The 24290-nt window shown below is 42.2% G+C and overlaps 1 protein-coding gene across 17 annotated transcripts in view; it reads right to left on the bottom strand.

Annotated features, from left to right (window-relative positions):
* The window catches only part of LOC117065745 (ankyrin repeat and KH domain-containing protein 1), a 147165-nt gene that overhangs the window by 121445 nt on the left and 1430 nt on the right, over nucleotides 1-24290 (bottom strand). The window lies entirely within an intron of this gene.

Here is a 24290-nt window from a genome sequence, read left to right on the forward strand (position 1 = left end):
TGCAATGAGCCAAGATCGTGCCATTGCACTTCAGCCTGGGAGACAAGAGTGAAATTCCATCTCAATCAATCAATCGATCCACTCTAAAATACCAACTAGAATTCTTAAACTACCAAGGGCTCTAACCTTTAAAGGACATAATTCTGTTATGCAAAATGTCAGTTCATGAAGAAGTCCTACCCCAAATTAACCAAGATTTTCTTCTGTAGAGAATGAGTGAATAATTTCAACAGATCAGCAACAAGGAGAAAATATAAAATAGTACTTATGATACTATATCATCATATAATTCTAAATTCTGTTGAGGGGTTGGTAATAGGTCAAAGCCATGATTTTAAGTATAGCTTCAAATAATGGTCTCTTCAAACTAAAAGAAAATAAACTTTTCATTGCTAACCTGTCAGTCAAGTCCCAAGTAAAATAGGTACCAAAATATAGTGCAGACTCTCATTGTTCATTGAGTTGAACTAATGAGTAACCTAACAAAACTAGAAACATTAGAAAAAGTGGTAAGACTGTGACAATACTGGCTTGGGAGTCAAATTGTATGTTACTTAAACATTGAATGTATACCTCCTTAAGAAGGTGTTACAAGATGCAAAAACTCAGGAGGGAACGATGGCTCACGCCTGTAATCCCAACACTTTGGGAGGCCAAGGTGGGTGGATCACTTGAGGTCAGGAGCTTGAGACCAGTCTGGCTAACATGGTGAAACCTCATCTCTACTAAAAATACAAAAATTAGCTGGGCATGGTGGCCGGCCCCTGTAATCCCAGCTACTCAGGAGGCTAAGGCAGGATAATCGCTTGAACCCAGGAGGCAGAGGTTGCAGTGAGCCGAGACCACGCCACTGCACTCCACCCTGGGTGAAAAGAGTGATACTCTGTCTCAAAAAAAAAAAAAAAGTAAAAACTCTAATTACCATGTTTTATAGTTTATTCCAATTATCCATTTGTTTATTGCCCTAGAAAAATAAATTCTGTCCATATTCTTCTTGGAGACTAGTCCACTCAGAAGGCAACTACCCAAACCAACCATCTCCTTCCTCTTTGGTCTTACCTCTTCTCAAACATATACTCAGGCTTTGTGAGAGAGGGGATGCACGGGGTAAAAAAAGAAAAACAAACACTAATACTACAACTTGCTCTCCTAGCAGTCTGGCAAAACATAGGTTTAAATTACATGAATTTCTCCCCACCTATAGCATATAGAGAGGTACAGAAATTTCAAGAGATAGAATGTTATGGAAGCGGGGAGGAGGGGGTTGAATCATTTGTTTATTACCACAAATTCTGCATCATATTAAACACCTCCTACTATACCTCTCCTAAAGACCATATCAAGAGAACAAGAATATAACCAACAACCCAGAATAACCAAAACAAGGATGAAAAATAACAAAGTCAGAAGACGTACACTTTCTCATTTCAAAACGTACTGCAAAAAGCTATAGTAATCAAGACAGTGTGGAACTGGCATAGGGAGACATATAGATCAATGAATAGAATAGACAGTCCAGAAATAAACCCTCACATGTAGTCAACGGATTTTTGAAAAGGGTGCCAGGACAATTCAAGGGGGATAGAAATAGTCTTTTCAAAAAACTATGCTGAAAAAACTGGGTATGCACATTCAAAAGAATCAAGTTAGACCTCTACCTCACACCTTACATATATAAATTAACTCAAATTGGATCAAAGACCTAAATGTAAGAGCTAAAACTATACAAATCTCAGAAGAAAACAGGCATAAATCATAAATCTTTGTCATCTTGGATTACACAATGGTTTTCTTAGACATGACAACAAGAGCACAAGCAAAAAGATAAATATATAATTTGGGTGTCATCAAAAATTTTAAACTTCACGTGACACAATCAAGAAAGTGAAGACAAGACTGGGTATGGTGGCTCATGCCTGTAATCCCAGCACTTTGAGAGGCCAAGGCGGGAGGACTGCCTGAGGCCAGGAGTTTGAGACCAGCCCAGGCAAAATGGTGAGACTGTCTGTACAAACAGTAAAAAAATCAGCTGGGCATGGTGGTGTGCACCTGCAGTCCAGCTACTTGGGAAGCTGAGGGGGGAACTGTTTGAGGCTGAGAGGCTGAGGCTGCAGTGAGCCATGATGGAGCAACTACATTTCAGCCTGGGCAACAGAGGTAGATGCTGTCAAAAAAAAAAAAAAAGACAAGAGAGGAGAGAGAGAGAAAGAAAAAGAGAGAAAGAGAGAGAGAGACAGAGCGATAGAAAAAGAGAAAGAAAGAAAGAAAGAAAAGAGAAAGAAAGAAAGAAAGAAAGAAAGAAAGAAAGAAAGAAAGAAAGAAAGGAAGGAAGGAAGGGCCGGGCGCGGTGGCTCAAGCCTGTAATCCCAGCACTTTGGGAGGCCGAGACGGGCGGATCACGAGGTCAGGAGATCGAGACCATCCTGGCTAACATGGTGAAACCCCATCTCTACTAAAAATACAAAAAACTAGCCGGGCAACGTGGCGGGCGCCTGTAGTCCCAGCTACTCGGGAGGCTGAGGCAGGAGAATGGCGTGAACCCGGGAGGCGGAGCTTGCAGTGAGCTGAGATCTGGCCACTGCACTCCAACCTGGGCGACAGAGCGAGACTCTGTCTCAAAAAAAAAAAAAAAAAAAAAAGAAAGAAAGAAAGAAAGAAAGGAAAAGAAAGAAAGAAAGAAAAGAAAAAAAAAAAAAAAAAAAGAAGAAAGAAAGAAAGGAAAAAAAAGAGAAGCACTTGAAATTAGGAGTTCAAGACCTCAAGACCAGTCTGGGCAATACACTGATACTCCATCTCTACAAAAATTAAAAATCAGCCAGGCACAGTGGCACATGCTGATAGTTCCAACTATTTCGGAAGCTGAGGTCGGAGGATCACTTGAGCCCAGGAGTTTGAGGCTTCAGTGAGCTATGAATGGGCAACTACATTCCAGCCTGGGTGACAGAGTGAGACTGTCTCAAAAAAAAAAAAAAAAGAAAGAAAGAAAATGAAGACAACTCACAGAACGAGAAAGAATATTTCCAAATCATAGGTCTGTTAAGGAATTAGCATCCAGAATTTTTTTCCTAAAACAAAACAAACCACCAACAACAAAAAAAAAAAAAAAAGAAAGAAAAGAAAAAACAAACACATAGCTATGGGGAAAAAAAATCCCCAATCAATAGGAAAAATATTTGAATAGATATTTCTTCAAAGATATACATATGACCAACAAGCACATGAAAGATGCTCAACATCATTAATCATTAGGGAAATGCAAATCAAAACCACAATTAGATACCACCTCACACTCACTAGAGTGGCTATAATAAAAAAAAGAAAAAAGAAAAAAATGTTAGTGAAGATGAGAAGAATGGAACTCGCGGGCGCGGTGGCTCAAGCCTGTAATCCCAGCACTTTGGGAGGCCGAGACAGGCGGATCACGAGGTCAGGAAATCGAGACCATCCTGGCTAACACAGTGAAACCCCGTCTCTACTAAAAATACAAAAAACTAGCCGGGCGAAGTGGTGGGCGCCTGTAGTCCCAGCTACTCGGGAGGCTGAGGCAGGAGAATGGCGTAAACCCAGGAGGTGGAGCTTGCAGTGAGCTGAGAAACGGCCACTGCACTCCAGCCTGGGCGACAGAGCGAGACTCCGTCTCAAAAAAAAAAAGACAGACAAGAGAGGAGAGAGAGAGAAAGAAAAAGAGAGAAAGAGAGAGAGAGACAGAGCGATAGAAAAAGAGAAAGAAAGAAAGAAAGAAAAGAGACAGAAAGAAAGAAAGAAGAAAGAAAAGAAAAAAGAAAGAAAGGAAGGAAGGGCCGGGCGCGGTGGCTCAAGCCTGTAATCCCAGCACTTTGGGAGGCCGAGACGGGCGGATCACGAGGTCAGGAGATCGAGACCATCCTGGCTAACATGGTGAAACCCCATCTCTACTAAAAATACAAAAAACTAGCCGGGCAACGTGGCGGGCGCCTGTAGTCCCAGCTACTCGGGAGGCTGAGGCAGGAGAATGGCGTGAACCCGGGAGGCGGAGCTTGCAGTGAGCTGAGATCTGGCCACTGCACTCCAACCTGGGCGACAGAGCGAGACTCTGTCTCAAAAAAAAAAAAAAAAAAAAAAGAAAGAAAGAAAGGAAAAGAAAGAAAGAAAGAAAGAAAGAAAGAAAAGAAAGAAAGAAAGAAAGAAAGAAAGGAAAAAAAAGAGAAGCACTTGAAATTAGGAGTTCAAGACCTCAAGACCAGTCTGGGCAATACACTGATACTCCATCTCTACAAAAAATTAAAAATCAGCCAGGCACAGTGGCACATGCTGATAGTTCCAACTATTTCGGAAGCTGAGGTCGGAGGATCACTTGAGCCCAGGAGTTTGAGGCTTCAGTGAGCTATGAATGGGCAACTACATTCCAGCCTGGGTGACAGAGTGAGACTGTCTCAAAAAGAAAAAAAAAAGAAAGAAAGAAAATGAAGACAACTCACAGAACGAGAAAGAATATTTCCAAATCATAGGTCTGTTAAGGAATTAGCATCCAGAATTTTTTTCCTAAAACAAAACAAACCACCAACAACAAAAAAAAAAAAAAAGAAAGAAAGAAAAAACAAACACATAGCTATGGGGAAAAAAAATCCCCAATCAATAGGAAAAATATTTGAATAGATATTTCTTCAAAGATATACATATGACCAACAAGCACATGAAAGATGCTCAACATCATTAATCATTAGGGAAATGCAAATCAAAACCACAATTAGATACCACCTCACACTCACTAGAGTGGCTATAATAAAAAAAAGAAAAAAGAAAAAAATGTTAGTGAAGATGAGAAGAATGGAACTCGCCGGGCGCGGTGGCTCAAGCCTGTAATCCCAGCACTTTGGGAGGCCGAGACAGGCGGATCACGAGGTCAGGAAATCGAGACCATCCTGGCTAACACAGTGAAACCCCGTCTCTACTAAAAAATACAAAAAACTAGCCGGGCGAAGTGGTGGGCGCCTGTAGTCCCAGCTACTCGGGAGGCTGAGGCAGGAGAATGGCGTAAACCCAGGAGGTGGAGCTTGCAGTGAGCTGAGAAACGGCCACTGCACTCCAGCCTGGGCGACAGAGCGAGACTCCGTCTCAAAAAAAAAAAGAATGGAACTCTTGTACATTGCTGGTAGGAATGTTAAATAGTATTCAGAGAATTGGCAGTAGGACGGGTATGATGGCTCATGCCTATAACTCTAGCACTTTGGGAGGCCAAGGCAGGTGGATCACTAGAGGCCAGGAGTTTGAGACCAGCCTGGGCAACATGGTGAAACCCTGCTTCTACTAAAAATACAAAAATTAGCCAGGAGTATTAGCACACTCCTGTAATACCACCTATTTGCAAGGCTGAGGCACAAGAATCAGGTGAGCCCAGGAACTGGAGGCTGTAGTGAGATATGATTGCCCCACTGCACTGCAGCCTGAGTGACAGAGCAAGACTCGGTCTCAAAAACAAAACAAAAGTATTGATACATGCTACAATCTTGTAGAAATCTTGAAAACAATATGTTAAGTGAAAGAAATCAGGCACAAATAACCACATATTATATGATTCTGTTCATACGAAATGCCCACATTAGGCAAATACAGATAGAAAGTGGATTAGTGATTATGAGGGGCTAGGAGAAGGTGAGAAGGGGAAGACTGCTAAGAAGTACAGGACTTCTTTTGGGAGTGATTAAAGTGTTTTAGAATAGTTAGTTGATGGTCGCACAACTTTGTGAATATATTAAAAACCAATGGGCCAGGCGTAGTGGCTCACACCAGTAATCCCAACACTTTGGGAGGCCAAGACAGGAGGATTGCTTGAGCTCAGGAATTTGAGACCAGCCTGGGCAACATGGCAAAATCCTGACTCTACAAAAAATACAAAAAACAAATTAGCCAGTGTAGTGGTGCACATCTGTAGTCCCAGCTACTGAGGAGGCTGAAGTGGATCACCTGAGCCTGGGGAGCTTGAGGCTACAGTGAACCGTGATTGTGTCACTTAACCCAGGTTAGGTGACAGTGAGATCCTATCTCAAAAAAAAAAATAAAGTAAAGTAAGGCCGGACCTGGTGGCTCACGCCTGTAATCCCAGCACTTTGGGAGGCTGAGGAGGACAGATCGCCTGAGGTCACGAGTTTGAGACCGGCCTGGCCAACATGGTGAAACCCCATCTCTACTAAAAATACAAAAAACTAACCAGGCGTGGTGGCAGGTGCCTGTAATCCCAGCTGCTCGCGGGGCTGAGGCAGGAGAATTGCTTGAACCCAGAAGGCAGAGGTTGCAGTGAGCCAAGATTGCGCCACTCCACTCCAGCCTGAATGACAGAGCGAGACTCCGTCCCCCCAAAAAAACCAAACAAACAAACAAAAACAATATATGGGAAAAGTTCCTTGTACTATTCTTGCAACTTTCCAGTAAGTTTGAAATTATATCAAAATAAAAAGTAACTGGGTTGGGTGCAGTGGTGCATGCCTGTAATCCCAGCACTTTGGGAGGCCGATGCAGGCAGATTGCTTGAGCTCAGGAGGTTCAGGACCAGCCTGGGCAACACGGCAAAGCCCATCTCTACAAAAAATACAAAAACTAGCCAGGCATGGTGGCATGCACCTATAGTCCCAGCTATACTTAAAAATTAAATTTTTAATTAAAAAGTGTTTTTAGTTTAAAAAATTTTAATTAAAAAAAAAAGAGGGAAAAAGGTTCATGGAGGAGAACAAAAAAAAAAAAAAAAGAAATAGAGGGTATGGAGAACTATTTTAAATAACAACACACGGGCACACCATCGGCAAAATCCTGATGGGACAAATGACATGGTTTCCTCAACATACACATTGCAAGGGAAAAGAAAGAGAGGAAGGAAGGCAAGAAGCTATAAGTTAAAAGAAACTTGAGGGACACAGAAATCAATTGCAATATATTGACCTTATTTGGGTGTTGATTCAAACAAACTAAAAATAAACAAACATGCAAACCTAAAAAAAAAAAAGTTAAAATTTTAATTTAAAATTTTTTAATTAAAAATTAAAAAATTAGTAATTAAAAAATTTTTAAATAAATAAATAATAATTAAAAAAAGAGAATGTATCCACTACTGTCCCTTTTGGGATTTGCTCCTTTATAACTATGATAACTACAGGTTCATTTATCTAAATTTAATACCATACTGAGATAATTTTTCCAAGACTGAGCCCATATCTAATCATATAAAGGATAAGCATTTAATCAATATATGACATATCCTGAACACTCACAAATTAGTCAATATGAAGACAAATCAGGAAAAAATAAGGATTATATTTCAAAAACATATACTCAAAGTAAACATCCCGTGTTATTTTGGGTTCAATGGCTTCAGGGAGAACATCAGTTGACTGCTCTGGCAGGCTCTCCATCATAGATGCTTTTTAATATTTTGTCAAGATCAAGTCCTTTGATTTGCTAATAATTATTATAATAAAACAATTACATAAAATTTGTACTAAAAGTTTTTCTCATCCAAAGCAATCTACAGATTCAATGCAATCCCTATTGAATCTCAATGGCACTTTTTGCAGAAATTAAAAAAAAACCATCCTAAAATTAATATGGGATCTCAAGAGACCCAGAATAGTCAAAATAATCTTAAAAAAGAACAGGTTAGGCATGGTGCCTCACACTTGTAATCCCAGCATTTCAGGAGGCCAAGGTGGGAGGATCACTTGAGGCCAGGAGTTTGAGATCAGCCTGGACAACATGGTAAGACCTCATCTCAATAGAAAGTAAAAATTAAGCTGGGCGCGGTGGCTCAAGCCTGTAATCCCAGAACTTTGGGAGGCCGAGACGGGCGAATCACAAGGTCAGGAGATCGAGACCACCCTGGCTAATACGGTGAAACCCCGTCTCTACTAAAGAATACAAAAAACTAGCCGGGCGACGAGGCGGGCGCCTGTAGTCCCAGCTACTCGGGAGGCTGAGGCAGGAGAATGGCGTGAACCCGGGAGGCGGAGCTTGCAGTGAGCTGAGATCCGGCCACCGCACTCCAGCCTGGGCGACAGAGCCAGACTCCGTCTCAAAAAAAAAAAAAAAAAGAAAGTAAAAATTAAAAGAAAAAACGAATTTGAAAGACTAATGCTTCCTAATTTCAACTTACTACAAAGCTACAGTAATCAAAAGAGGATAGTGGCAAAGAGACAGATATACAGACCAATGGAATAGATCAGAGAGTCAAGAAAGTAAACTCACCTATATATGGTCAATTGATTTTTGACGAGGATGCCAAGACCATTCAATGGGAAAATAATGGTCTTTAACAAATGGTGCTAAAAAACCTGGATATCCACAAGCAAAAGCATGAAATTGGACCTCTACTTTATACCATAAAAAAAATTAACTTGGCGATTCCTCAAGGATCTAGAACTAGAAATACCATTTGACCCAGCCATCCCATTACTGGGTATATACCCAAAGGATTATAAATTATGCTGCTATAAAGACACATGCACCTGTATGTTTACTGTGACACTACTCACAATAGCAAAGACTTGGAACCAACCCAAATGTTCATCAATGATAGACTGGACTTAGAAAATGTATCACATGTACGCCATGGAATACTATGCAGCCATAAGAAAGGATGAGTTCATGTACTTTGTAGGGACATGGATGAAGCTGGAAACCATCATTCTGAGCAAACTACTGCAAGAACAGAAAACGAAACACCACATGTTCTCACTCATAGGTGGGAACTGAACAATGAAAACACTTGGACACAGGGTGGGGAACATCACACACCGGGGCCTGTGTGAGGGGAGGGGCGAGGGATAGCATTAGGAGATATACCTAATGTAAATGACAATGGGTGCAGCACACCAACATGGCACATGTATACATATGTAACAAACCTGCATGTTGTGCACATGTACCCTAGAACTTAAAGTATAATAAAATAAATAAAAATAAATTTTAAAAAATTAAAATGTATCAAAGGCGGCTGGGCACAGTGGCTGAGGCCTGTAATCCCAGCACTTTGGGAGGCAGAAGCAGGCAGATCACTTGAGGTCAGGAGTTCAAGACCAGCCTGGCCAACATGGTAAACCCCCATCTACTAAAAATACAAAAATTAGCTGGGCGTGGTGGTGTGCACCTGTAATCCCAGTTACTTGGGAGGTTGAGGCAGGAGAATCGCTTGAACTCGGGAGGTGGAAGTTACAGTGAGCCGAGATTGTGACACTGCACTCTAGCCTAGGTGACAGAGCAAGACTCCATCTCAAAACAAACAAACAAACAAACAAAAAAGGTATCAAAGGCGTACATGTAAAAGCTTAGACTATAAAACTCTTTTTTTTTCTTGAGACGAAGTCTCGCTCTGTCATCCAGGCTGGAGTGCAGTGGTGAGATCTCAGTTCACTGCAACCTGTGCCTTCCAGGTTCAAGCAATTCTCCTGCCTCAGCCTCCTGAGTAGCTGGGATTACAGGTAGGCATCACCATGCCCGGCTAATTTTCGTATTTTTTAGTAGAGACGGGGTTTTACCATGTTGGTCAGGCTGGTCTCAAACTCCTGACCTTGTGATCCACCTGCCTCAGCCTTCCAAAGTGCTGGAATTACAGGCATGAGCCACCACACCTTAAAATCTTCATGACATTGATATGGCAATAATTTCATGACACCATGAGCATACAACAAAATTAAAAATAGATAAATTAGGTTCATCAAAATTAGAAACTTTTGTTTATGAAAGGACACTACAGCAACAGAATGAAATGACAAGCCACAGAATGATGGCAAATATTTGTTAATTACGTATCTGATAAGGGATTAATATCCAGAATATATAAAGAATTCCTACAACTAAACAATAAAAAACAAGCAATACAATTTTTTTTTTTTTGAGACAGGGTCTCACTCTTGTCACCCAGGCTGGAGTGCAGTGGCAATGGCAGTCACAGCTCATTGCAGCCTCAACCACCCAGGCCCAGGCAATCCTCCCACCTCAGCTTCTTGAGCAGCTGGGACTACAGGCATGTGCCACCATGCCTGGCTAATTTTTTTTACTTTTTGTAGAGATGGGGTTCTCTATATTGCCCAGGCTGGTTTTGAACTCCTGGGCTCAGGTGATCCTCCTGCCTCAGCCTCCCAAAGTGCTGGGACTACAGGTGTGAGCCACTGTGCCTAATCAGCAAAACAATTTTTTAAAAAATGTACAACGGATTTGAATAGACATTTCACCAAAGATACACAAATGGCCAATAAGCATATGAAAAGATGCTTAACACTACTAATTAGGGAAATACAAATCAAAACCACAATGAAGTACCACTTCATACCCATTAGAATGGCTATTATCAAAAAACAAACATAAATAACTGTTGGCTAGAATATGGAGAAATTAAAATCTTTCCTTGTGCTTTGCTGCTAGGAATGTCAAATGATATAGCTGCTATAGAACACAGTATGGCAGTTCCTCAAAAAATTAAAAATAGAATTACCATATGATCCAGTATTCCATTTCTGGGTATATACCTAAAAGAATTGAATGCAGGCTTCAAAGAGATATTTGCATATCTATGTTCATAACAGCATTATTCATAATAGCCCAATGGTGGAAGCAATCCAAGTGTCCATCAACAGATGAACAGAGAGACCGTGCACAGTGGCTCACATCTGTAATCCCAGCACTTTGGGAAGTCGAGGCAGGTGGATCACATGAGGTTAGGAGTTTGAGACAAGCCTGGCCTCCATAGCAAAACCCCATCTCTACTAAAAATACAAAAATTAGCCAGGCATGGTGGCGCACTCCTATAGTCTCAGCTACTCAGGAGGCTGAGGCAGGAGAATCGCTTGAACCCGGGAGGTGGAGGTTGCAGTAAGCTGAGATCATGCCACTGCACTCCAGCCTGGGTGACAGAGCAAGACTCCATTTCCAAAAAAAAAACAAAACAAACAAAAAAACCCAAACCCAGATAAATAAAATATGGGGAGTGTGTGTGTGTACATATATACACACTCACATATACATATACACACACAATTGAATTTATTTAACTTTAAAATAATAAAATTTTGACACAAGCAACAACTGGATTAACCTTGAAGACATTATGCCAAGTGAACAAAGCCAGTCACAGAAGGGCAAATACTGCATGATTCCAATTATATGAGTAGTAAAATTCATAGAGAGAAAACATAGAATGGTAGTTGCTAGGGGTTGGGGGAAGGGAGAATGGGAGAATTATTGTTTAACACGTACAGAATTTCAGTTTGGAAGATGAAAAAGTTCTGGAGATGGTTGATGGTGAAGGTTGCACAACAATGTAAATACACTTAATGCCACTAAACTGTACATTTAATACACATGTACAGTGGTTAAAGTATAAATGATCAAAATGGTAAAGTTTATGTTATATATACATATTCTACCACAATTTTAAAACACAAACAAAAAAATGGTTAAAATGATAGATTTTATGTTATGAATATTTTACCAAAATCTAAAAAACAAACTCGTTCTCAGTCTAATTGTCCTCATTGCAAACTTTTAAACACATCAAACTTACCTTGGCAACTTAATAAACTGTTCTCTTGTTTAACTCTTTGGTTCTTAGTTGGTTCTTAGGGGTGATCTCTAGGGGTATACTTGACTTTCTCTTTTCAAAATTGCATACTAATACAGGTGCATCAATCACTAAGATACAGTGGGATATCTACATGTAAAAAAAAATCCTTTCTACTACTGAAAACAGTATCTATTCAGTAAGGGGAAAATTGTGAGAACAGAAGTCTATGTAGCAGAGGAAGAGCAAAATGTGCTCTTTCACAAATAGTTGCTAAATTTCAGTCCAACAGATTTTTTTATATACAACCTTACTTTCTTCCTGGTTTAGGTAAACTTGGCAGGAAGAAAGGTAAACTAGTCAATCATCATAAGTCAACTGACCTTTACTCACAGGAACCATGCACTGTCTGTAACTATCAATAGAAAAGCAGATTACAATTTTTACAAAATAATTAGAATATAACAATATTGTAAAACAAATGTTTCCCATATTGGCAAAGGTGCAAAGTTAGGCATATGCCTTTATATTTCAGTGTTTTAATTATTTCTTAATCCTTTTTAAATGAATAATGAAAGACCTGAACTTTCCAATTAAGTTCATTACAAAATTTCTTTAGAATCGTGCTCCTCGGCCGGGCATGGTGGCTCAAGCCTGTAATCCCAGCACTTTGGGAGGCCGAGACAGGAGGATCACGAGGACAGGAGATCGAGACCATCTTGGCTAACACGGTGAAACCCCGTCTCTACTAAAAACTACAAAAAACTAGCCGGGCGAGGTGGCAGCGCCTGTAGTCCCAGCTACCTGGGAGGCTGAGGCAGGAGATTGGCGTGAACCCGGAAGGCGGAGCTTGCAGTGAGCTGAGATCCAGCCACAGCACTCCAGCCCGGGTGACAGAGCGAGACTCCGTCTCAAAAAAAAAAAGAATCGTGCTCCTCCTATACTCTCGTGGTATACTCTCTTATGCTGATCTACATGACAGTAATTTCATTAAAAAACATAAAACTTTTCTGGCTAGGTGTGGTAGCTCACGCCTGTTATCTTGGCCCTTTGGGAGGCCACTGCAGGAGGATCCCTTGAGTCCAGGAGTTTGAGACCAGCCTGGACAACATAATGAGACCTCGTAACTACAAAAAAAATAGCCGGGCACCATGGCTCACACCTGTAATCACAGCACTTTGGGAGGCAGGCACAATGGCTCATGGCTGTAATTGCAGCACTTTGGGAGGTGGGCAGACCACAAGGTCAGGAGTTTGAGACCAGCCGTGTCAACATGGTGAAACCCCATCTCTACCAAAAATACAAAAAATTAGCGGGGCATGGTGGCACACACCTGTAATCCCAGACTTGGGAGGCTAAGGCAGGAGAATTGCCTAAACCTGGGAGGTGGAGGTTGCAGTGAGCCGAGATCTGCCACTACACTCCAGCCTAGGTGACTAAGACTGTGTGTTGGGAAAAAATTAATTAATTAATTAAATTTAAAAATTAGCAGGGCACAGTGGTGTGTGCCTGTGGTCTCAGACACTTGGGAGGCTGAAGGGGGAGGATCGTTTGAGCCCAGAAGGTCAAGGCTGCCTGAGCCGTGATTGTACCATGTGATCATGTGCCACTGCACTCCTGCGCCACTGCACTCCTGCACCACTGCACTCCAGTTTGGGTGATAGAACGAGACCCTGTCTCAAAAAAATAAAAATAAAAAAAAAAGGGGCACGGTGGCTCAAGCCTATAATGCCAGCACTTTGGGAGGCTGAGGTGGGCAGACAGTCTGAGGTCAGTTCAAGACCAGCCTGGCCAACATGGTGAAACCCCGTCTCTACTAAAAATACAAAAAAAATTAGCCTGGTATGGTGGCGGGCGCCTATAATCCCAGCTACTCAGGAGGCTGAGGCAGAAGAATTGCTTGAACCTGGGAGGCAGAGGTTGCAGCGAGCAGAGATTGCACCATTGCACTCCAGCCTGGGCAACCGAGTGAGACTCCATCTCAAACAAACCAAAAAGAACAGCCAAAAAAAAAAAAAAAACCTTTTCCAACAAGATCAACTATGGATTATAAACTATACTAGTTTGAAAGAAGCATTTCTAAGCAACTAATTAAACTCATTGATATAACGCATCAGAAGAAAGGAGAATCTAGAAGATAAGAAAACTTGAATGGGAATCAGATGGCTTATTTTTTAGTCTTGACTGCTACACATTAACTGTGTGATCCTGGGCAAGACATTTAGCTCAGCAGTTCCTAGACTTCTGAGGCTTTTATCCAGGGTCCCGACTGAAGTTTCCAGTTGATATTGTGTCAAGTACAGATATTTTTAAAACTTCATTTTGTAAAAGTAGGAAGAGTATTTGTCAAAGTAGGAAAAAGTGGAAAAAAATAGCTTCATTAGAAATTCACTACATCCTGCTTATTTTCTCCATTTTACTTTACATCTGTGAAAATTTCAATAGGAACTAAACAATGATTTATTTAAAAAACAGCATTTAGTAACCAAAAACTGCATATTTCCTAATTTGAAGCAAAATAACACAGTATGGGCTCTGAATTCAGTATCACATTCAAATCCCACCTTTACCAGTCACTAGCCATATAAAATTTTAATCATTTTTTTTGTTTTTTAGATTCATTACTCTAAAAACTCTCTGAACCTACACTTATTCATCTATAAAAATGTAGATAATACCTACCTCAAAGGGGTGATGAAACGATTAAATAAAATAACGAAAGTATCTAGTACGGTACTGGCATATAATAAGCATTCAATAAATGGTAGCAGTTACCTAAAAATGAGATGAGATAGGATTATCACCAAGATTCTATGACTCTATAGACAAGCAATAGGAGAGGGAAATGTGATCAATAAGGTCTGTGAAGACAGATACATTGAAACAGTTCCTTTATAGTGGGTTTAAAAAAAGAATTGATTTTATTTATTACAACTTTGGTTGTGAGAAAGTAAATTTAGCCAAAAAAAAATTGGTAAACTTGTCATTTGTTTTGCTTACTTGCCAATTCAAGGCTAAAACTGTTTAAAACTGATTTGCTTTTAAGTAACATATTTTATTTATATTAGTGATCACCGAATCAGAAAGCCAGAAATGATTGAGTTCATCAATCAGCACTCTACTAACAAATAGACTCAGAAAGGAATGTGCTTAAATTCACCTCCATCCTTCACTCATAATTTATCACTTTAATTTTTTTAAAAAGTCTAAGGCCGGGCGCAGTGGCTCAAGCCTGTAATCCCAGCACTTTGGGAGGCCGAGACGGGCGGATCACGAGGTCAGGAGATCGAGACCATCCTGGCTAACCCGGTGAAACCCCGTCTCTACTAAAAAAAAAAATACAAAAAAACTAGCCGGGCGAGGTGGCGGGCGCCTGTAGTCCCAGCTACTGGGGAGGCTGAGGCAGGAGAATGGCGTTAACCCGGGAGACGAAGCTTGCAGTGAGCCAAGATCCGGCCACTGCACTCCAGCCTGGGCAACAGAGCGAGACTCCGTCTCAAAAAAAAAAAAAAAAAAAAAAAAAAAGTCTAAATCCCTCTCAAATTTACCATTTAAAAATTTCACAGGAGTAGCATCTTACCGTCTGTGTAACAATAGGGAAAATACACATACTTGTATTTTCATAAAGAAATTCTGAAAGGCTATATAATACTTTTATTAAAAGTATAAAGAGCAAGATATGTGGGAGCAGGGGTGAGATGGAGACTTCACTGTATCTGCCCTTATATCACTTTGACTTATGAACTATATGAATGTAATTATCTATTGAAAATATACTAAATAATAACAACATAAACCTCTCATACTTAAAGTTTTCCAAAAACTTTTCCTCCACCCATACTAATCAACTCTGTATCAACCCTACCATTCACATAAATATACTTATCAATGCATCATTTTATATGTAAAGTCTTAAGACTTTACATAATGAAGCTTGTGAAAGGTTGGTATTTGTGCAATATACAAAAAAATTGTGGCTGGGCACGGTGGCTCACGCCTATAATCCCAGCACTTTGGGAGGCCGAGGCGGGCAGATGACAAGGCCAGGAGATCAAGACCATCCTGGCTAACACAGTGAAATACTGTCTCTACTAAAAATACAAAAAATTAGCCAAGCGTGGTGGCATGCGCCTGTAGTCCCAGCTACTTGGGAGGCTGAGGCAGGAGAACTGCTTGAACCTGGGAAGTGGAGGTTGCAGTGAGCTGAGATAATACCACACTGCACTCCAGCCTAGGTGACAGAGCAAGGCTCCTCCGACTCAAAAAAAAAAAAAAAAGTTACAGTAATAACATATAACTTTTTATTCAATAAATATTTCCAAAGTCTCCAAAATTAGCCCACTAGAATACAAAGTTATATTTCCTATGTTATCACTACAAATGATAATTTATGGAATAAAGCATTTCTACCTTGAACAAACTGGAAGTCTCCATAAAAGTTTTTTAAAAATTCATTTTCATGGACAACTGAACTTTTTGAAAAATAATATATTTTAAGTGAAATTTCCTCAAAATGATACATTTACCATAGAAAATTACAGCAGTGCACACTAGTTTTATATTAAACCTTTCAGTACCTTCTATTTCTCCTTGTTCAGGTTATAAGTGTAAGCCCTGAGATGCTATTAAAAGCAGTGACTCACCTTGTTTACCTTAAGTTTGAATACAGAGTATTTATAACAAAACTACCATTCCTGACAAGAGTGGCCTCTAGACCAGTGGCTCTCAACCAGCAGTGATTTTGTCCCCAGGAGACATTTGGCAACATCTGAACTATTTTTGGCTATCATAATCGGTTATAATCGGGTTCTACTACTGGCATCTAGTGGGTAGAGGCCAGGGATACTTCTAATGCACAGGAGAGCCCCTCACAATAAAGAATTCTCTGTCCCAGAATATCTATATGTTGCTCTTGAGAAACCCTGCTCTAGATTAGAGATCATATTAGCCAAGTATGGTGGTGCACACCTATAGTCCCCTGTAGTCCTGTAGTCCTGACTACTTGGGAGGCTGAAGCAGAAGGATTGCTTGAGCCCAGGGGTTGGAGACCACAGAGAGTTATGACCATGCCACTGCACTGTGTAGCCAGGGCAACAGCCAGCCTGGGCAAAAAAGTGAGACCCCACCTCTCAAAAAACATAATAGTAAAAAAAAAAAATTAATTAAAAAATTAAAATAGGTTATATACAGATCACAAGCAATCTTAAAGGATATGACCCAACTCCTTACCTACTGGAGAAAATCAGGATGGGATTTCTGTATGGTTTTTGCTTTTGACGTTAAAAGAAATTTTAGGCCGGGAGCAGTGGCTCACGCCTGTAATCCCAGCAATTTGGGAGGCCGGGGCGGGCAGATCCCAAGGTCAGGAGATCGAGACCATCCTGGCCAACATGGTGAAACCCCGCCTCTACTAAAAATGTAGCCGGGCATGATGGCGGGCACCTGTAGTCCCAGCTACTCGGGAGGCTGAGGCAGGAGAACGGCGTGAACCCGGGAGCGGAGCTTGCAGTGAGCCAGGATCGTGCCACTGCACTCCAGCCTGGGTGACACAGCGAGACTCTGTCTCAAAAAAAAAAAAAAGTAATTCTCAGGGAAAAAAGAAACCCTACAAAGCTTGTGTTGTATTTTCAGAGCTAAATACAATCTCTGTGTGCTTTCATATAATTGTAAAATTACACACACCTTTCTCAAGACAAAAACCTCAGTGTGATATAAAGCTACGCTTTTAAATTTGATATGCCTTTAAAGTATGTGTGTATGAACATATATACACACATACATAGAAATATAAGCCTAGAAAATTTACTGAACGAAAAATTTTAATATTGGTTACCTTTAAGGGTAGAATTTAAAGAATTAATGGGGGTGGGAAGAAGCACTTTTACTTTTCACCTTATATCTACTATCCATATTGTTGAGTTTTTCAACAAGTGACTATTTTGTAATAATTTTGTTATTTTCTAATTTTTTGAGATGGAGTCTTGCTCTGTCACCCAGACTGGAATGTAGTGGTGTGATCTTGGCTGACTGCAGCCTCTGTCTCCCGGGTTCAAGCAATTCTCCTGCCTCAGCCTCCCGAGTGGCTGGTATTACAGGTGCCTGCCATCACGCCTGGCTAATTTTTGTATTTTTAGTAGAGACAGGCTTTCACCATGTTGGCCAAGCTGTTCTCAAACTCCTGACCTCAGATGATCCATCTGCCTTGGCCTCCCAAAGTGGTGGGATTATAGGCGTGAGCCACCGTGCCCGGCCACTTTTGTAATAAATTTTAAAGGAGGCTGTCACACACACACATGCATACACACACATTCATTCTTCTGACAAAAATTAGAAACCATGTCTCACACAATCTTTTCTTTAGAAATTGTATTTTTCTTTCGATTTGCTAAAAAAATTAAAAGACCACAATTCTTTTTTTTTTTTTTTTTTTTTTTTGAGATGGGAGTCTCGCTGTGTCGCCCAGGCTGGAGTGCAGTGGCACAATCTCGGCTCACTGCAAGCTCCGCCTCCCGGGTTCACGCCATTCTCCCGCCTCAGCCTCCGAGTAGCTGGGACTATAGGCGCCTGCCACCACGCCCAGCTAGTTTTCTGTATTTTTAGTAGAGACGGGATTTCACCATGTTAGCCAGGATGGTCTTGATCTCCTGACCTCGTGATCCACCCGCCTGGGCCTCCCAAAGTGCTGGGATTACAGGCTTGAGCCACCACGCCCGGCCTAAAAGACCACAATTCTAAAATTAACATTTAAAAATTGGTTTTTTGGTCAGGCACAGTGGCTTACAAAGTAATCTCTGCATTTTTGGAGGCCAAGGCAGAAGGATCCCTTGAGGCCAGTAGTTCAAGACTAGCCTGGGCAACACTTTTTTTTTTTTTTAATTAGCTGGAGTGGTGGAGTACACCTCTAGTTAGACCTAGCTCTTTGGGAGGCTGAGGCAGCAGGATTGCTTGAGCCCAGGAATTCGAGGTTGCAGTGAGCTATGATCGTGCCACTGCATTCCAGCCTGGGTGACAAAGCAAAAGCCTATCTCTAAAAATAAATAAATAAATAAAAATAGGCTGGGTGTGGTGGCTCCCACCTGTAGTCCTAATCTCAAAAAAAAAAGTAAATAAATAAATATTTGAAATAAAAGCCATTTTTTAAAGTGTTTTTTTTTTTTTTTGAGATGGAGTCTCACTCTGTCGTCCTGGCTGGAGTGCAGTGGCATGATCTCAGCTCACTGCAACTTCCGCCTCCCAGGTTCAAGCAAGTCTCCTGCCTCAGCCTCCTGAGTAGGCTGAGATTGCAGGAGCGTGCCACCATACCCACCTAATTTTTGTTTTTTAGTAGAAACGGGGTTTCACCATGTTGATCAGGCTGGTCTCAAACTCCTGATCTTGTGATCCACCCACCTCAGCCTCCCAAAGTGCTGGGATTACAGGTGTTAGCCACCGCACCAGGCCTAAAGTGATTTTTAAGAAATTTTTAACCTGATCTCTATTCTGAACATGGATACATTTCTCAATAGGATTCAATGCAGTGCTAACTCTTCTAATCAAGGCCTTAGAGAGCTAAGAAACATGCTAAGAATGCCTGAAGAAATACAAAACAGGTATTTACCCCAATGTTTAAAATAACAAAAGGGCCCGGCAGGTGGCTCACGCCTGTAGTCCCAGCACTTTGGGAGACCTAGGGGAGCAGATCACCTGAGGTCAGGAGTTCAAGACCAGCCTGGCCAATATGGTGAAACCTCCATCTCTACTAAAAATAGAAAACTTAGCCAGGCACGGTGGCACACACCTGTAATCTCACTACTCCAGAGGCTGAGGCAGGAGAATTGCTTCAACCTAGGAAGCAGAGGTTGCAGTGAGCTGAGAAGGTGCCAGCCTGGGCCACAAGACTCCATCTCAAAAAAAAGAAAAAAAAAATGAACTGGAAGATGTGAGTCCATTCCTGTAACCAAAAGGTCTTCTGCTTGTGCAGCAAGAAAGAGCAGCTTGTTTTTTCTCAGCTCTTGGCTCTGATATTAAATATAAAGAGGTCCTTAGAGTGTCTACTCCTCTGCACACAAAATGTAGAAGACCAACTAATTCTAGAGCAAAAATACTACGTCTCCACATTTCTTATTTCTCACCTAATCCTGTCCCATTTGAGGAACCAGACAAGCTTCACTCCCAAACTACACACCAATTCATCATCTTTCTGGATGTCTAGGTACTTGGTTCTAAAATATTTATTTATTTAATTTTTTTTTTTTTTTTTGAGACAGAGTCTCTCTCTATCACCCTGGCTGGAGTGCAGTGGCATGATCTCAGCTCACTGCAACCTCTGTCTCCTGGGTTCAAGCGATTCTCCTCCCTCAGCCTCTCGAGTAACTCAGATTACAGGTGCCCTCCACCAAGCCCGGCTAATTTTTTGTTTTAATAGAGACAGAATTTTGCCATGTTGGCCAGGCTGGTCTCCAACTCCTGACCTCAGGTGATCCACTCGCTTTGGCCTCCCAAAGTGCTGTGAATACAGGCGTGAGCCACCATGCCTGGTGGTTTTAAAATATCTAGGAAAAATGAAGGCCGGGCATGGTGGCTCACGCCTACAATCCCAACACTTTGGGAGCCCAAGGTGGGAGGATCACTTGAGGCCAGGAATTTGAAACCAGCCTGGCCAACGTGACAAAACACCATCTCTACCAAAAATATAAAAATTACCTGGGTGTGGTGGTGGATGCCTGTAATCCCAGCTACTCAGGAGGGTGAGGCAGAAGAATCGCTTGAACCCAGGAGGCGGAGGTTGCAGTGAGCCAAGATCGTGCCACTGCACTCCAGCCTGGGTGACAGATTGAGACCCTGTCTCAAAAAATAAAAACAGGCCGGGCGCGGTGGCTCAAGCCTGTAATCCCAGCACTTTGGGAGGCTGAGACGGGTGGATCACGAGGTCAGGAGATCGAGACCATCCTGGCTAACACGGTGAAACCCCGTCTCTACTAAAAATACAAAAACTAGCTGGGCGAGGTGGCGGGCGCCTGTAGTCCCAGCTACTCGGGAGGCTGAGGCAGGAGAATGGCGTAAACCCGGGAGGCGGAGCTTGCAGTGAGCTGAGATCCGGCCACTGCACTCCAGTCCGGGAGACAGAGCGAGACTCCGCCTCAAAAAAAAAATAAATATGGCCGGGCGCGGTGGCTCAAGCCTGTAATCCCAGCACTTTGGGAGGCCGAGACGGGTGGATCACAAGGTCAGGAGATCGAGACCATCCTGGCGAACACAGTGAAACCCCGTCTCTACTAAAAAAATACAAAAAACTAGCCGGGCCGGGCGCGGTGGCTCAAGCCTGTAATCCCAGCACTTTGGGAGGCCGAGACGGGCGGATCACGAGGTCAGGAGATCGAGACCATCCTGGCTAACACGGTGAAACCCCGTCTCTACTAAAAATACAAAAACTAGCTGGGCGACGTGGCGGGCGCCTGTAGTCCAGCTACTCGGGAGGCTGAGGCAGGAGAATGGCGTAAACCTGGGAGGCGGAGCTTGCAGTGAGCTGAGATCCGGCCACTGCACTCCAGCCTGGGCGACAGAGCGAGACTCCGCCTCAAAAAAAAAAAAAAAAAAAAAAAAAAAAAACTAGCCGGGCGAGGTGGCGGGCGCCTGTAGTCCCAGCCACTCGGGAGGCTGAGGCAGGAGAATGGCGTAAACCCGGGAGGCGGAGCTTGCAGTGAGCTGAGATCCGGCCACTGCACTCCAGCCTGGGCGACAGAGCGAGACTCCGTCTCAAAAAAAATAAAAAAAATAAAAAAAAAAAATAAATAAATAAATAAAAATAAAAAAAATTAAAAAATAAAAAAATAAAAACAATAAAATAAACAAAATATTTAGGAAAGATGAGACTGAGGATTAGTATTATTCATCAAATGCCAATTACATGAGTATTTTTTGAAGAACATTGTTACCTTTTCACACTGAAAATTCAAAGGCAATAACAATAAAAGACAGCTCATCTTGTTAGACAGAAAAAGAAAAGGGAAAATTTTTGCTTGGCCAAAATAGGTCATTTTGTTCACAAAGGCACAGACTATACTCTACCACACATACTACAGAGACTAGATACTCCAAGAATTTCCTCTTTGTGATATGGGAGAAACAGGACCCCAAAAAATTTCCTGTCTACACAGATTAAGAAAGCATCTATACATTCACGAAGCATCATCTTAGATTAGGCTAAAGTGGGTTTCCTAGAAACTTCCATTCCAAAAATGAGGTCTACATGTACTCTTAACCTCTAAATCCTTTTAGGCACAGAAAACATAAGTAAACAGGAGAATATGGGGTTCTTCTAACATTAGCCACCACTGAATGGGTGTAGGAATCACCAACATATGACTTGTACAATAAGATTCAAAAATACAAAAGGCATGGATTCTGCCAATAGCTTTAATCACATGGTATGGGGACTCCAAAGACAATTACACACACACACACAGAAAGAGAGAGACAGAGAAATTTATGACTTTGGGGGCACACTAGTGCTCTACCTGTTTAGAAATTTAAGACTATTACTTATAAAAAAGCAAATGGTTGCCAGGCACAGTGGCGTGTACCTATAGTCCCAGCTACTTCGGAGGCTGAGGTAGGAAGACCACTTGAGCCCAGGAGTTTGAGGCTAGCCTGGGCAATATAGCAAAATCTGTCTCAAAAAAAAAAAAAAAAAAAATTAAGGCCGGGCATGGTGGCTCCTGCCTGTAATCCCAGCCCTCTGGGAGGGCGATCACCTGAAGTCAGGAGTTTGAGACCAACCTGGCCAACATGGTAAAACCTCGTCTCTACTAAAAATACAAAAAAATTAGCTGGTCGTAGTAGCAGGTGCCTGGAATCCCAGTTACTAGGGAGGCTGAGGCAGGAGAATCACTTGAACCAGGGAGGCGGAGGCTGCAGTGAGCTGAGATCAAGCCACTGCACTCCAGCCTGGGCGACAAGAGCAAGACATAGTCTCAAAAAAAAAAAAAAAAAATTAAAATTAAAAAAGGCAAATGAGGCCGGGCGCAGTGGCTCAAGCCTGTAATCCCAGCACTTTGGGAGGCCGAGACGGGCGGATCACGAGGTCAGGAGATCGAGACCATCCTGGCTAATACGGCGAAACCCCGTCTCTACTAAAAAATACAAAAAACTAGCCGGGCTACGAGGCGGGCGCCTGTAGTCCCAGCTACTCGGGAGGCTGAGACAGGAGAATGGCGTGAACCCGGGAGGCGGAGCTTGCAGTGAGCTGAGAGCCGGCCACTGCACTCCAGCCTGGGCGGCAGAGCAAGACTCCGTCTCAAAAAAAAAAAAAAAAAAAAGGCCGGGCGCGGTGGCTCAAGCCTGTAATCCCAGCACTTTGGGAGGCCGAGACGGGCGGATCACGAGGTCAGGAGATCGAGACCATCCTGGCTAACACTGTGAAACCCCGTCTCTACTACAAATACAAAAAACTAGCCGGGCGAGGTGGCGGGCGCCTGTAGTCCCAGCTACTCGGGAGGCTGAGGCAGGAGAATGGCGTAAACCCGGGAGGCGGAGCTTGCAGTGAGCTGAGATCCGGCCACTGCCCTCCAGTCCGGGCGACAGAGCGAGACTCCGCCTCAAAAAAAAAAAAAAAAAAAAAAAAAGGCAAATGAGTGACCTTTCATCTCATTCAGGACAATTACGTACAAATGGTCAAGAAAATCAAGGGCTAAATGTGATAACATTTAGACCAACGCAAACTCTTTCAGATTCTCATTTACAAGTTTCAAAGAAATATAAGCTCTAACTTTAGTCTAAGGATATCCCCCACACTTCATTTCCTAGCTAAAAAGTTCTGTGTGCTAGCTTAATCTCTCAATTCACTGAAAGGATAAAATAAAGGCTTCCACAAGACCAAGAGTAAGCATGCTCCAGGGTCTCTCCCCATAACTGCCTACTCAAATAAAACATTTCTCTCACCTTGGCTTAGAAGTTATTTCCCTTACAGTGAAATTCAAAGACGTAGACATTCAAGGGACTACCCGCCTTATAACCCATACACTTTTTTTTTCCAAAGCAAAATGTTAGGGTCAGAATGTATTAAGGTTTTAAATATTAAATAAAATCCTGTTCAGACCTAGAATAAGACAGTATACTAACTGCAGTCTGTAACCCACAAATAATTTCTCCTTATTCCTCTCAAATCCAAGAGCCAGGATTGTTAGTACACACAGAGAAATTCCTGTACTTTAACACCAAGACCAGAGGTTAAAATACCTGGTCACAGGTGACAAATCAGGTACCTCAGAACCAAAATAAAAGAAATACTCTGAGCACTTAAAACAATCACGGTACAGTACTCTACGCAAGCCACAGTCAACAGAAAAAAGTATACACATAAAATACCGCTCCTTGGGATCACAAGGTCAGGAAATCGAGACCATCCTGGACAACATGGTGAAACCCCGTCTCTACTAAAAAAAATATTGGCCGGGAGTGGTGGCACGCGCCTGTAGTCCCAGCTACTAGGGAGGCTAAGGCAGGGAAATCGCTTGAACCCGGGAGGCGGAGGTTGCAGTGAGCCCAGATCGCGCCACTGCACTCCAGCCTGGCGACAGAGCGAAACTCCATCTCAAAACGAAACAAAACAAAACAAAACAACAACAACAACAACAACAAACCGCCCCTTTTTCCCCAGAGCCCAAAAGAAGTTAATGCCTATCACCCCAGGTTGCTCAGACCTAAAGATGTGTACACATAAGAGTACACACAGAAGAGCTAAAGAAATGAAGGACCTCACTGCAAAGGCAGAGGTGTCCAGCCGGGCACG

Source organism: Trachypithecus francoisi, unplaced genomic scaffold, assembly GCF_009764315.1.
Source record: "Trachypithecus francoisi isolate TF-2019V2 unplaced genomic scaffold, Tfra_2.0 Lachesis_group2, whole genome shotgun sequence".
Lineage (NCBI taxonomy): Eukaryota > Metazoa > Chordata > Mammalia > Primates > Cercopithecidae > Trachypithecus > Trachypithecus francoisi.